The following is a 13,753-nucleotide window of genomic DNA, read 5'->3' on the forward strand; positions in this document are numbered from 1 at the left end:
GGTATGTGCCTTGTATACTACAGTTGAGAGACTTCTACAGAGAGTTACGGTTAAGATTAGGGTTAGAATTAGCATCAGGGCTTAGGCATTTGGGGGGGGTTACAGTTTAAGGTTATGGTTAGTGTTAGTGTCAGGGCTGGGGTATGTGCCTGGTACCCTACAGTTCAGAGAGCTCTCCAGAGAATAAAACCCTGGATTTCTGTTTGGGTGTGATTACACATGGCATCCATCTACCAAGCAAGGGGCGGGGGACTGGGGGGTGGATTTAGAGCTTTAAATATTCTTTTTTTTTTTTTCATGTTTTTATTTTTTTTTAAATTCTGGCTTCATCCTTTGTGCGACCTTAGATAAGTTCCTTACCACTCTCAGCCTCATGTTTCTCTAACATGGAGACAGTAATAGTACCAATGTAACAGAGTTTCTCTTATAATTAAAAGAATTAGTATATGTAAAGCATTTTAAAGATTTATTTATTTATTTATTTATTTATTTATTTATTTATTTAAGAGAGGGTGTACACAAGCAGGGGGAGGCAGAGGGAGACAATCTCAAACACTCTCCATGCTGAGCACAGAGCCCAAAAGAGGCTCGATTTCACGATCATGACCTGAGCCAAAATTAAGAGTCGATTGTTTCACTGACTGAGCCACCCAGGCGCCCCTATGTAATGCATTTTAAGTGGTGTTGGGACATAGGAAGGACTGGAACGTTAGGTATAACCATTTTGTACTATATTATGTCATAGATCTCAATTAATGACCATTGGTGTTTGGTGAATTTATGCATTGTGGTTGTATTGCAATATTCTCCAACCTTGTTTCTGCTGGCTGTGATGTTCACTAGGCACGACTACCAGATAAAAGTGAGATTCGCTCAGAGATGAACAAAGTAAAGAAATTTGTCTTTGCGTTTATATTCACATTTTTGTTGACAAAGGAAAAAACTGATTACTATTTCTTTAAAAAGAAGATTTCTGATGGGCTAAAGTGTCTGAAGGTACTCAACTAAATAAGTCTTGAGGTTGTGAAAGAAGTTACAGTCTGCTAATTTACCAGTTCTTGATGGGCCCTCGTCCCCTAATGCAGTCCAACCTGGGAGACAGAAAAAATAGGAATATCCTTACCAAAAGTGTACATAGGAATTATTTCTCTTTCCAAAGCTTTCAAGTTAACACATTTTCTAATTAATAACAAGTTTTATTTTTCAATTTCTAAGTTACAGTGTATCCTTGGTATATAAATACACACACAAATATATGGACACATTTTTTACATGATTGTACAGTCAAACTGAGTTAGCTGGAAGTACTGAGTAACCTCCTGAACTAATGAAGCAAACATGTGCCCCCGCTGGGCTGTGGAAGGCTTCCAGGGTTCCCAAGCATACACCTGCAGAAATCCGTGATTCACCTCTGAGTCACTCGGCAAGTGTTAGCAGAGAGAAGCAGCCGGGATGCAGAGGGTGCAGTTGGCTGCCGGTTCTCTCCTGCTCTCCCAGAATAATGACATTAATGACACTTCCAAACAGCTCACCCAGTCACAAAGTGGGAGATTTCAAAATCCATGTGGCAGCTGATTTCCTAATAGGATGCATTAAACAGGACATTGCATGTTTTATGGGCTGGGGTTGATTAGACCATAAGACTTAAAATATGTAGCTAAAGTGGTTGAAAAATAGGCCTTGGAAGTTCAGATCAAAGCATTACAGGGGGGTGATTAGATAAATAAAAAGTTTAAGCCTAACTGAGCAAATAATTGCACATCCCCTGAAAAGCTCGGTTCACAGGGATTGATCAAATGTGAGTCACCCCAGGCACAGATGTCTTTCTAAGAATATTCCTTTTAATTTTTTTAATATACATCAAAAGAAAAAAAAATCTGGGTACTGACCAGCAAATACTCCTGTTTGTATAAGAAAAGCCTCTTTAAGATACTGACCCATAAAAAAAAAAAAAAAAAATCCCTCTTTGTTTAAACTGGCCAGTTTTTTTCTTTCTTTTCCTTCTCAGTCTGTAGTGAAAGGTTTTTGCTTCTTTAATGCAGACTAATAGAGCTCACCTAACAAAAAATTCTAAAAGATTTCGGGTGACTTATCTAGTCCATTACTATATGAATGTCAGCTGTATATTTATGTTAAAAGCATACTCTAATATCTTTCTATAGAAACATGTGCCAGTTGGGAAGATTTGTCTTTGGTTAAAAAACAAAACAGCCTTTGCAAAGCTAATTTGTGCTTTGGTATGTGCCAGATACAAGTTATCTCATTTAATCCTCGTGACAATGCCAGAGGGCAGGTTTTCCCACTCCCAATTTATATGTAAGGAAGTTGAGACACATGTGCAATTAAACAACTTGACCCACGTCATGAGGCTGGAAAGTGGCAAAGCAAGAGTGTGAGAGACCAAGCCTGACGCTGGACCCTTCGCACCTGAGAGCACTTCTGACAGTTGTTCTGTAGCGGCTACAGAACTCTGCAACTGCACCTAGATTACAGTCATTTCTATGAGCTCATCTTGGCTGTTTCCTTGAGGCAGGATCCTTTTTTTTTTTTTTAATCTTTTTTTAAAAAGATTTTATTTATTTATTTATTTATTTATTTATTTATTTATTTATTTATTTATTTATGAGAGACACAGAGAGAGAGAAGCAGGCAGAGACATAGGCAGAGGGAGAAGCCGGCTCCATGCAGGGAGCCCGATGTGGGACTTGATCCTGGGTCTCCAGGATCACGCCCTGGGCCGAAGGCCGACACCCAACTGCTGAGCCACCCAGGCGTCCCTTGAGGCAGGATCCTAGTATCGTTTCTTATTTGCAAAATAAGCAACCTATGATAGACATCATAGCTTTCCAAAAACCACAGAAAACCAGGTAGGGGCGGGGGAGTAGATGTGCATTCAGAGCAGCTAAATTTCAAGTTTGTGATTTGGTCACTAGTCTTCTGCGACCAGATGGTGATCAGACAAGACATTTTGGTAGCCAGGGTTCTTGTCCATGTCTCAGAATCAACAGTTTCTTGGAAGTAGCTTTTATCCTATAGCAATCTCCCAAAACTAGTGATCAGAATTGGTGGGGGTGGCTTGGAAAATGATAGCATCAATGCCTGTCCATGAATCCATGCAAGGTCTCTGGCTCTGCCTGTGAGCTACCTTTCACAGCATCACTGGCCATATTTTTTATACCTTAATTTACCCTTCAGCTATAACTGACACTCGTTATGACCTTTGTTTACTCAGATATTTCTGCAACAAGCTGTTGCTTTATATTTCAGTGTCCCTTTAGACAGCAAAGGGTAGGAAAACAGGTTAGCACAGAGACACAATCATTCCCTCAGGGAGTCAGACCAGCCTGGTCCAAATCCTGGCTATGTGACTTTGAGAAAGTTGTTAAGCCTCCGTACCTCAGTATTAGCTCATACAGTACGGTCTTAGTCAGCTTGGGTTGCCATAACAAAATACCAGAGACTGGGCAACATAAGCAAAATAAATTTATTTCTCACAGTTTGGGAGCCTGGGAAGTCTAAGAGCAAAGTGCCAGTCACTTAGGTTCCTGTTGAGTGCCCTTTCCTGGTTTGCGGACACCTGTCTTCCTGCTGTGTCCTCACATGGTAGAGAGAGAGCAAGAGCAAGTTCTCTGGTCTCTTGTTACAAAGGCACCAGTCCCAGGATGAAGACCCCACCGGCTCCACCTCCAGATACCATCACAAAGGGGTTAGGCTTCAATGTATGAAATGGTTTGGTGGTGGTGGGGAGGGCATATTTAGCCTATAACAGGTACTGTCTGTAAAGTAACTGGCAAGCACTCCATGAAGGTTAGCCATCACTAACTCAGGTTCTAACATTAAGGAAACACATGGAATACATTAAAATGCACCCGTTTAGGGGCACCTGGGTGGCTCAGTGTTAAGCGTCAGCCTTCAGCTCAGGTCATGACCCCAGTGTCCTGGGATTGAGCCCCTCACCTGGCTCCCTGCTCAGTGGGCAGCCCACTTCTCTCTCTCCCTCTGCAGATACCCCTGCTTGTGCTTTCTCTCTCTGTGTCAAATATATAAATAAAATCTTTTTTAAAAATGTACCTGTATACACATTTTGATGAATATAGAGGAACCAGCTTTTATTGTACAAGATACTGGGCCACACCCACAAGGGACGAAAAAGACTAAGGCAGGATCCTTCAAGGGGCTCCTGGTCTCCTGTGCCCTTTGGAAGAAGCTTCTCTAGAAGATACCCTCTCCCCTTGAGCATCACCCTCTGTCTTGTAGGGGAGGTGACCAGACATGGGCAAACATCCGTAACAGGCCTTGAACATGGTCCACTCAACAACTCTACAAGCCTTGGGGTGGAGAGCCACCGGACAGGCGTTCAAATCCTGGCTGTTGTAGTTATTGGCTCCAACTTTGAGCAAGTCACTTAACCCCATTCAGTTCAGCTTTCTCTTCTGTGGAATCAGAAAAAAACTCTTATTTGTTTGTTTAAAAATATTAATGCGTATCGTGCACTGTTGGTGGGAGTGTAAATTGGTGCAGCCACTAAGGCAAACAAGATGGAGGTTCCTCAAAGATTAAAAATAGAACTACTGTATGATCCATCAATTCCACTTCTGGATATTTATCCAAAGAAAATGAAAGCATAACTTGAAAAGATATGTGCTCCCTATGTTCATTGAAGCATTAGTTTTAATAGCCAATATATTGAAACACTCTAGGTGTCCGTGGATAAAGAAGATGCACACACACATGATAGACTATTCTTCAACCATAAAAATGAATGAAATTTTCAGCCACATGGATGGACCTTGAAGACATTTTGCTAAGTGAAATAAGTCAAATAGAAAAAGACAATACTACATGATCTCACTTACATGTGAGATCAAAAAAAAAAAAAAAAAAAACCCAAAATTAAAAAGCCTAACTCAGAGAAAACAGATCAGTGGTTGGGAGGAGGAGGGGCAGGTAGACAAAATGGGTGTAGGGAGCCAAAAGGCACAAACTTCCAGGTATAAAGAAGTAAATCCTGGGGATCTGATGTACAGCATGGCAACTATGGTTAATAATGCTGTATTACATACTGGAAAATTCCTAAGAGAGTAAATCTTAAAAGTTTTCTTCACAAGAAAAAGAATTTTGGCACTTTGTATGATGACAGATCTTAAGTAAACTTACTGTGGTCACCATTTTGCAATATATACAAGAACAGAATCATTATTTTGTATACCTGAAACTAATATAATGTTGATGTCAATTATGCCTCAATAAAGAATATTAATGTATTTATTATTATCATTATCAAAGAAATGGTGCTCACCTAGCACCTTTGAGTGGCGCTCCAGCAGGAGACAAGGAGATAGCCCTGCCGAGCATCAGGGCTGCAGTCCTGGTATGGCGTGGGTACCACTGCTGTCATCCTATTAACATGCCATCGATGTAACAGCATCAGCCCTGGCTTGCAGACGTTCTGAGAACTACATGAACTACATGGAAAATCAACTAGCTGTAGTTTTCCCATGCAAGTACTTGATAAATGTTCTCAAAATAAACAAAATGAAACTGAGCCCCGTCTGCCCTCGTCAGGAGTGTGTGTGAGAACAAAGGCCATGTACTATCAACATGTTTACCTGCAGCAGCAGGTCAGAGCTCCACAAACAGCTGTAGTACCTAGGAGGTAGCTGCATGAAGTAAAAACATACATACAAACAAACAAACAGGGTGGCTTGAGCGCCATAAACCTCTGTCATCATCCTCAGGAATCCACTGGCCGTGGGTCCTACAAGTTTCAGTGTTAAAATTAAATATGCCATAGCACTAAAGATGAAGCAGATAATAAAACCAGAAGTTTTTCCACTGTGTTACTTAGGTTTTCACTGATTCATTTAGAAATTACCCACATGTTCAAAAGAAAACAAAACAAAACCCTACAAGTCTCAAACAGGGCTGGTTGTTTCTCCCCTAGAGCAGTTTTCCACATTCACTTAGCCTCATGGAAATGCAAACTCAAAGGAAAGTTTTAAGAGTGATACAGGCTCATTATCCCCACCCCCACCAATTTTGCATTTAGACCTCAATAAATATTAATGGAGAGAGTGAACTAACATAGAAGAGTGTTTTTTAAAGTCAGAGAACCCTTCTCAGAATCATCTGAGGCCTTTGTCAAAAAGTAGATTCCAGACCAGTTTTCTCGGTGAGTGGGGCTCTGGAATCCACGTGTTTAACAGGCTTCTCCCACACAGATACAGGAAAACCTCTATAAATGGGGATAAAATTCACTGAATAGCAGGCTGATTTTAAATTGATAAACGAGAAGGTGGAGCACCTAAAAACCCTTCTGATTAAGGAATAGCAAACTGCAATATCAAAGCGCAGCAAATGACCCCTTTACCAGGTTCAATGCTAGGACTATGCTAAGCTTGTTAAAGTATTAGAAAGTAATAAGTTCAAAAATAAAAAAAGTGTGTGTGTGTGTGTGTGTGTGTGTGTGTTAGAGTCAGATAGACCAAAATGTTGAATAACCATAACAGAGTAAGATCACAGAAGCAGTATTCACATCTCTTTGATATATAAAGAATGTCGAGAAATAATAATCTTCAGTGCCAAGAAAGACTCATTGCGTTTCAACCAGGACTGTGTGCCCATTTTGCCAAGCACTGGCCTAGCCCTGTATGTACAAAGATGAAGCAAACAGTCCTGCTCTCTAGCTCACACTAGTAGTAGTTCTTAAAGAGTTCAAGCTCTAAGAAACCTTTGGCTTCATCCCTGAAAGAATGTCCATATGCACAAGCAAAGGTTTCAGATGACTAAAGGAAACCCCAATCCTCATCAAGTCCAAATGTAGTATGAATTGAGCAGGGAAGGCTTGTGGTGTCCCCTTCCCACATGTAATTTGAAATACAATTTAAATGTTTTAAAGAAACAAAAACGAAGTGCTATAAATTAAAATTGCTTCTTTCTAGAACTTCTAATGGTCATTTCTATATTGCAGCTTTTCGTTTGGTTGGTTTTGGTCTTGGTGTTTTTAGTTGTTTGTATGGTTTAATGCCTCTGCTTTGCCAGAACCCTATATGCATATTTAATTTGCCTGTGGATATTCCGGCACTAATCTAGAGGGAGACATAGCTACCAAACACTCTTATTACCATACAGGATCCTATGAACTCTGTAATAGTCTGGTAGTACAGAGCAGATGACCTGGGGAAGAAAGTTTCATCACAACACAGTCATCCAAATGTAAGTCTTGAGCTCATATGGAATGTTCCTTCAGTCATGCCAAAGAGAGGTAACAACTCTCAGTTAATAGGCAGTGTTCCTCCTGGGTGCCCTCAGTGATCCCCTCAGACTAACAGTTGGGAAGGGCATGTGTAAGGCTGGTGTGGAGAACAGAAGGGGAAGACATTTTGGTAGCATTGGATGCTCTGTCCTGTTTTCCAACAAAAGATGGTGAGGATTAGGGGCAAGTTAACCTGAGCGCCAACATGCAGCTGGGGGCCAGCAGAGGAAGGAGAGAACAAAGATTGTGGCAGGAAATGACTAATCGTGTGAGAGAAAATCCTGGTCCACAATAGAGGAACAGGGAGAGAAATGGTTAAGAGAAGGATGGAGGGGTCACCGAGCCAGAAGGACTGCTTGGCGACTTACCTTTAATGGTGACAACAGAATAAACAGGCTCCCCCAGCAAAGGCACCCAAGTGACCTGGGTTCCTTTCAAGAAAGATCTCCATTCTTAGTGTGCAAACTAGTCACCTCATAAGACATTTGTTTTTAACTTTCACACACACATTGACCCATGTCTTCTCAATCGCCACCTGCTTCCACCCAAACATCCAGGGAAGAGTTGGCTGTTTATTTATTTATGTTCTGTCTGTTTCCAAAATGGATTTAAGGCAACAGAATACAAGAGGTAAGTCAAATTTCAGTGTTAAAAATTCATCACTAAGAATTTTCCATATCTTTAGCCAGACAACACTCAATCATTAGGATGTGATGTTAGTGCTGCTGACACTGGTTATATTCTGGTGTTTCTTTCTGCTTATGTAATAGAGAAAAAGATCACTTGTCCTCAGTTCTATACTGGTTCCTTTTAAATATTTCAAGGCAAGGTATCAAGAACCATATTTTCAAATGAAGAGTCAGTCCATGGGTGTGAAGGTCATGATGATAATCACTATCATTTCAAGGGTGACTCTATGAAGAATTTATTACTTTTTAAAAAAATTATTAAAAAAATAAATTTATTTATTTTTTAAAAATAAATAAATACTATTTATTTACTACTTTTTTAGAAAATAATTTATTACTTTTTTAAAAAAAATAATTTATTACTATTCCTCATTCTACAGAAGAGAAAACTGAGAGCCAAAGCAGAACTCATTAACTTGCCTGAGGCCACATGGCTAATTGTGACAGGTTTCAAACACAGTTGTAACGGACTTCCAAGGGTACCTGTTTTCCTTTAGACTGCTCTGCCTTCCTGAAGTGGGGAGAAGGTGGAAAGAGGGGCGCCCTCAGCTGTCTGTGGGAAGAAACTTAGAACCAGACCCTAAAGTAAACCCAAGGTGTTTACTTGGCACATAGCATTTGTCCTTGTTTCTGAAACACATCTTTGCTGTTGGCCTGTTTCAAGAATTTTACTCATGTTTTCTACCTGCACAAACAGGGTTTGCTTTAGCATCATTTATGTAATGTAAATATCATCTTTCCTACACCTTTTGGAGACTGGTTTTGGGCCTGAATTTGTGCGTGCTTTGCCTGGCTGATCATTGCCATGAGGAGCTTAAGTGATTGTTTAAGAGAAAAGGTAAACACACTGTTTTCAAACACCACTAGAGTAGTAAGATTCTGTAATATGGACCCTTAGTTTCAATTTTTTGTCTTTTACACAGTACTTTAAAAATTTTAGGGGGTAGAGGAAAAGGCTGGATGCAATTTTTAAAAAGGGGGATTTTGGGGGAGATCCAATTAGGAGTTAATTAGACATTTATGTGCAAGATAGTCTTAGAATATCTGTCTGCTAGCCCCCGATTCTGTGACTGTGTCTGTAAGAACAGTGAGGCCAATGTAAAAGTCAGATGTGCCACCAAGATTCTGAGATAAGTACTCAGAACTGCATTAGCAAAAAAGTTTTGTGGTAGAATGTTCCCCTGTGTCCAAATGAATTGGTCTGCCTTGTATTTCATCAGCTAGGGCTGAGCTCTTTTACAAGGCAGTGATTGAGTAATGGTTCTCGAAATGTTTCTGAAAAATGAAACAGGAATTTCCTTCCCACCCCCATAAGCCCGATATAAATCTTTTGCTTATTATCTGTTTAAAGTCATCTTTATGTCAATAAAAATAGTGGTGTTTCTAACAAAAGATTTATTTTTGTTCCCAACCATAACCAACATCAACTCAAAGTCCATTCCCTATGGCTGTGGGCCTGGATCAAAGATGTTCTTTTCAAAAACAGTTCACCAAGGCCTGTGAGACATATAGGTTGACTGTCATTTTCTTATTCTATTTTTCATTTATTTATGGAAGAACTTAATGCAAAAAGCAATGTCTGTTTCTTACATAAAATATAAAGAAGAAGAAAAATGTGAAAATCACATGTAATCCTACCACATAAAAAATAACCACAAGTAACTTTTGGGAATATAACCATTCAGTCTCTCAAAAAGAAAAAGAAAAAAAAATATATATATATCTATATATTTGAGAGAAAGAGAGTGTGTGTGAGAGCACAAGTAGGAGGGGCAGAGGGAAAGGGAGAGGGAATCTCAAGCAGACTCCATGCTGAGGTTATAGCTCTCCATGGGGCTCGATCTCACAATTCTGAGATCATAGCCTGAGCTGAAATCAAGAGTTGGTCACTCAACAGACTGCACCACTCAGGCACCCTGACCTTTCAGTTTCTTAAATGCATAATATTTATTTATTTTCAAGAATAGGCATACCTTAGAAATATTGCAGGTTCATACCACAACAATAAAGCAAGTATCTCAAAAAAGTGAATTTAATGAATTACTTGGCTTCCAGTGCATATAAAATGTATGATTTACACTATACAGCAACCAAAAATTGTGCAATAGCATTATGTATTTTTTTTAAAAAGCCCACGATGTACATACTTTAATTTAAAAATACTTTATTACTAAAAAGTGCTGACCAGTATCTGAGTTTTCAGTGACTTGTAGCCTTTTTGCTGGTGGAGGGTCTTGCCTCAACGTTGCTGGCTGCTGACTGCTCAGGGTATGGTTGCTGAAGGCTGGGGTAGCTCTGGCAATTTCTTCTTCTTCTTCTTCTTCTTCTTCTTCTTCTTCTTCTTCTTCTTCTTCTTCTTCTTCTTCTTCTTTTTGGCAATTTCTTAAAATAAGGTAACAATGAAGCTTGATGCATTAACTGACTCATAACAATTTCTCAGTAGCATTTGATGCTGTTTGATAGCATCAAACAGTTCTATCCACAGCAGAACTTCCAAAATTGGAGTCAGTCCAACAACAATCTTCACAGCATCTTCACCAGGAATAGATTCCATCTCAAGAAATCACTTTCTCTGCTCATCCATAAGAAGCCACTTCTCATCCATTAGTTTTGTCATGAGATTGCAGGAATTCAGTCCAATCTTCAGGCTCCACTTCTAATTCAAGTTCTCTTGCTATTTCCACTACATCTGCGGTTACTTCCTCCACTGAAGTCTTGTATCCCTACATGTCATCCATGAGAGTTGGAATCAATTTCTTCAAAACTGCTGTTAATGCTGATATTTTGACCTCTTATGAATCACAGATGTTCTTAATGGCATCTGGAATGGAGACTCCTTTCCAGAACGTATTCAGTTTACTTTGCCCAGATCCATCAGAGGAATCGCTATCTATGGCAACTACAGTCTTATAAAATGGATATCTTAAATAATAAGGCTTGAAAATTGAAAGTACTCGTTGACGCACGAGTTACAGAATGATGTGTTAGCAGATATGAAAATAACATCAATCTCACTATAAATCTCCATAGAGCTCTTGGGGGCAAGGTCAATGAATAGTCATATTTTGAAAGGAATCTTTTTTCTGAGCAGTAGGTCCCAAGAGTGAGCTTAAAATAGTCAGTAAACCATGTTGTAAAGAGATTTTCTATCATTCAGGATTTGTTGGTTCATTTCTAGAGCAGAGGTGGACTAGGTTAAGCATTTATTTTAAGGACTTTGGGATCTTTGGAATGGTAAATGAGCATTGGCTTCAACTTAAAGTCATCAGCCCCTAACAAGTGAGTCAGCCTGTCCTTTGGAGCTTTGAAGCCAGGCAATGCCTTCTCCTCTCAAGCTGTGAAATCCCTAGATGGCATCTTTTTACAATAGAAGGCTGTTTTGTCTACACTGAAGATCTGTTGTTTAGTGTAGCCACCTTCAAGAATTATCTTAGCTAGGTCTTCTGGATAACTTGCTACACAAGATAGAGTTTCTGCCTTAAAGATTTGTGTACTTTAAAATTTTCTTTATATGTTGACAATTTATCTACAAAAGTTATATCAGATTATATTTTAATAAGAATATATGAGAATATCTATTATTTTCATAACCTCAAAGAACACTCTTTGAATATTATCTTTTTTCAACTTAATGTGATAGGTTGAGAAAAGGGGGACAAGATTTTCTTTTTCATGTCTTTGATTCTTAGTAAGGTTGATTATTCTTATATGTTTGTTTGTGTTTCTTACTATAAATCGCTTATTTTTTTTGCCTACTTTGCAATGTTTGTAAAAGCCCCTTTGTAGTGAGGTTGTCAATCATTTTTCTGCCAGCTGTCTTAAATATTTTCCTTAGTTTTTTCTTTGCCTTTGAGTTGTTTGTCTATCTTTAAGTTTTTATTTTTAAATAATTTTAGACTTATTGAAGAGTTACAAAGGTATTCAGAGAGTTCCTATGTACCCTTTTTCCAGCTTCCCCTATTTATTTACATAGTTACAGTACAATTTTCAAAATTAAGAAATTAACATTGGTACAATACTATTAACTAGTATTTTATTTAGAATGGGCTTTACTCAGATTTTGTCAATTTTTCCACTAGTAGTGTTTTCCTGTCCCAGTATCTAATCTAGGATCCTACACTGCATAAATTTTCATGTATCCTTAGTCTCTTCCAATCTGTAACAGTTTTAGTCTTTCTTTATTTTTATGATCTTGACACTTTTAAAGAGTATTGGTCAGGTATTTTATAGAATGTAACTCAGTTGGGGTTTCCCCACTCTAAAGTTACCATTTTTCTCTTTCCATACTCAATAGTTAGACAGGTCACTTAGGCCAGGCCTCACCCCAGTGGGAGGTGGGCTAAGCTCTGCCACCTAGAGAGAAGAGTATCAAGGATTGGTGGACATATGTTAAAATCATTAATGAATATATTGGGGTCTAGATACTTTAAATCTATGTAAATATCCTCTTGCTCATTAAAGTTTCACCAACTAATTTTAGCATTCATCACTAAATCTTGTTTGGAGCCATTATTATTATGATCTTCTAAAGGTGATTTTCTATTTCCCTCGTTGCTTCTGCATTTATTATTTGAAATCCTTCTATAAGGAATATTTATTCCTTTTCCCCCAGAAATAAGGTAGACTTCAGTGACTAACCACATCATCAAAGGTCTAATTTTTTAAATCTCTTCTCTGATTTCTGATTAGTGGTAAGAAGGTGGTCAATTTTTCCCAGGTATACTTGTTTTCTATTGCTGCTATAACAAATTGACACACTTTGTGGCATAAAACAACACAAACTTATCTTTTTGGAGGTCAGATGTCTCAAATGTGTTTCATTGGGCTAAAATCAAGGCATTGGTAAAGTTGTATCTCTTTCTGGAGGCTTGAAGGGAGACTGTATTCTTTCCTTTTTCAGCTTCTAGAGACTACCCACATTCTTTGGCTCATGGACTTCTTCCATCTTCAAAGTCAGCCATATTAAGCCAAGACCTTTTCATACTCAATCTGTCTGGTTCTCTCTCATCTACCTCCTTCTCCCACTTATAAGGGCCCTTGTGATTACATTGGGCCTATGTGGATAATCCAGGATAATCTCTCCATCTCAAGGTCAACTGAATAGCAGCCTTAATTACATCTGCGACCTTAATTCCCATTTGCCATGTAATAAAACACATTCACAGTTTGGGGGATTAGGATGTAGACATCTTCAAGGGTCATTATCTGCTTACTACACAGGGCCATCAGCTTTTTATCTATGGTAGAATAGGTGGAAGGAATTGTTAGATATAAAAATAGAACAATTCCACTAGCTTCAACAGGTGCCACTCAATAGAATTGATTTTTACATGGGTCTCAGATAGATAGCATCAGGCCCTCTTTACTTTGGGAGCCAAATGAGTATAGTCCTGAGACATTATAGACATTATTGAGATTGACCAGACATTCTGAGTGATTCAGAGGCAGGGATCTTTAGGTACCAGTAACCCTGAGCCATAGTTTAAGTGACTATTATATCATCAATCTTTATATTTGATACCTACAGACTTCAATTAATTTAGAGACGAAAGAAATAAAATGTCATTTCAAATCGACTGCTAAAAGCATACTTTAGAGTGCATATTTTACTAATCACCTATATCTACTTTTAATTGAATACAAGCCTTTGCAAAGATCTCTTGAACCTGAAGAAAGGGTTTCAGAAAGTGGTTTCCCCTAATGTTATTTTGACCTCGTTAGGAGCTATAAACTCATACTCTCCTTTAGACTAAAGGTTTTCCCTTTCTTCTCTGCTAGGCCCATGGACAATGAGGCAACAGAGATTTTA

General features: G+C 38.7%; 1 long non-coding RNA gene across 1 annotated transcript in view; it reads left to right on the forward strand.

Annotated features, from left to right (window-relative positions):
* LOC112662715 (uncharacterized) overlaps nucleotides 1-13,753 on the forward strand; it is a 630,650-nt gene that overhangs the window by 247,324 nt on the left and 369,573 nt on the right. The gene's annotated exons all lie outside the window — the stretch shown is intronic.

This window comes from Canis lupus, chromosome 34 (genome assembly GCF_003254725.2).
Source record: "Canis lupus dingo isolate Sandy chromosome 34, ASM325472v2, whole genome shotgun sequence".
NCBI lineage: Eukaryota > Metazoa > Chordata > Mammalia > Carnivora > Canidae > Canis > Canis lupus.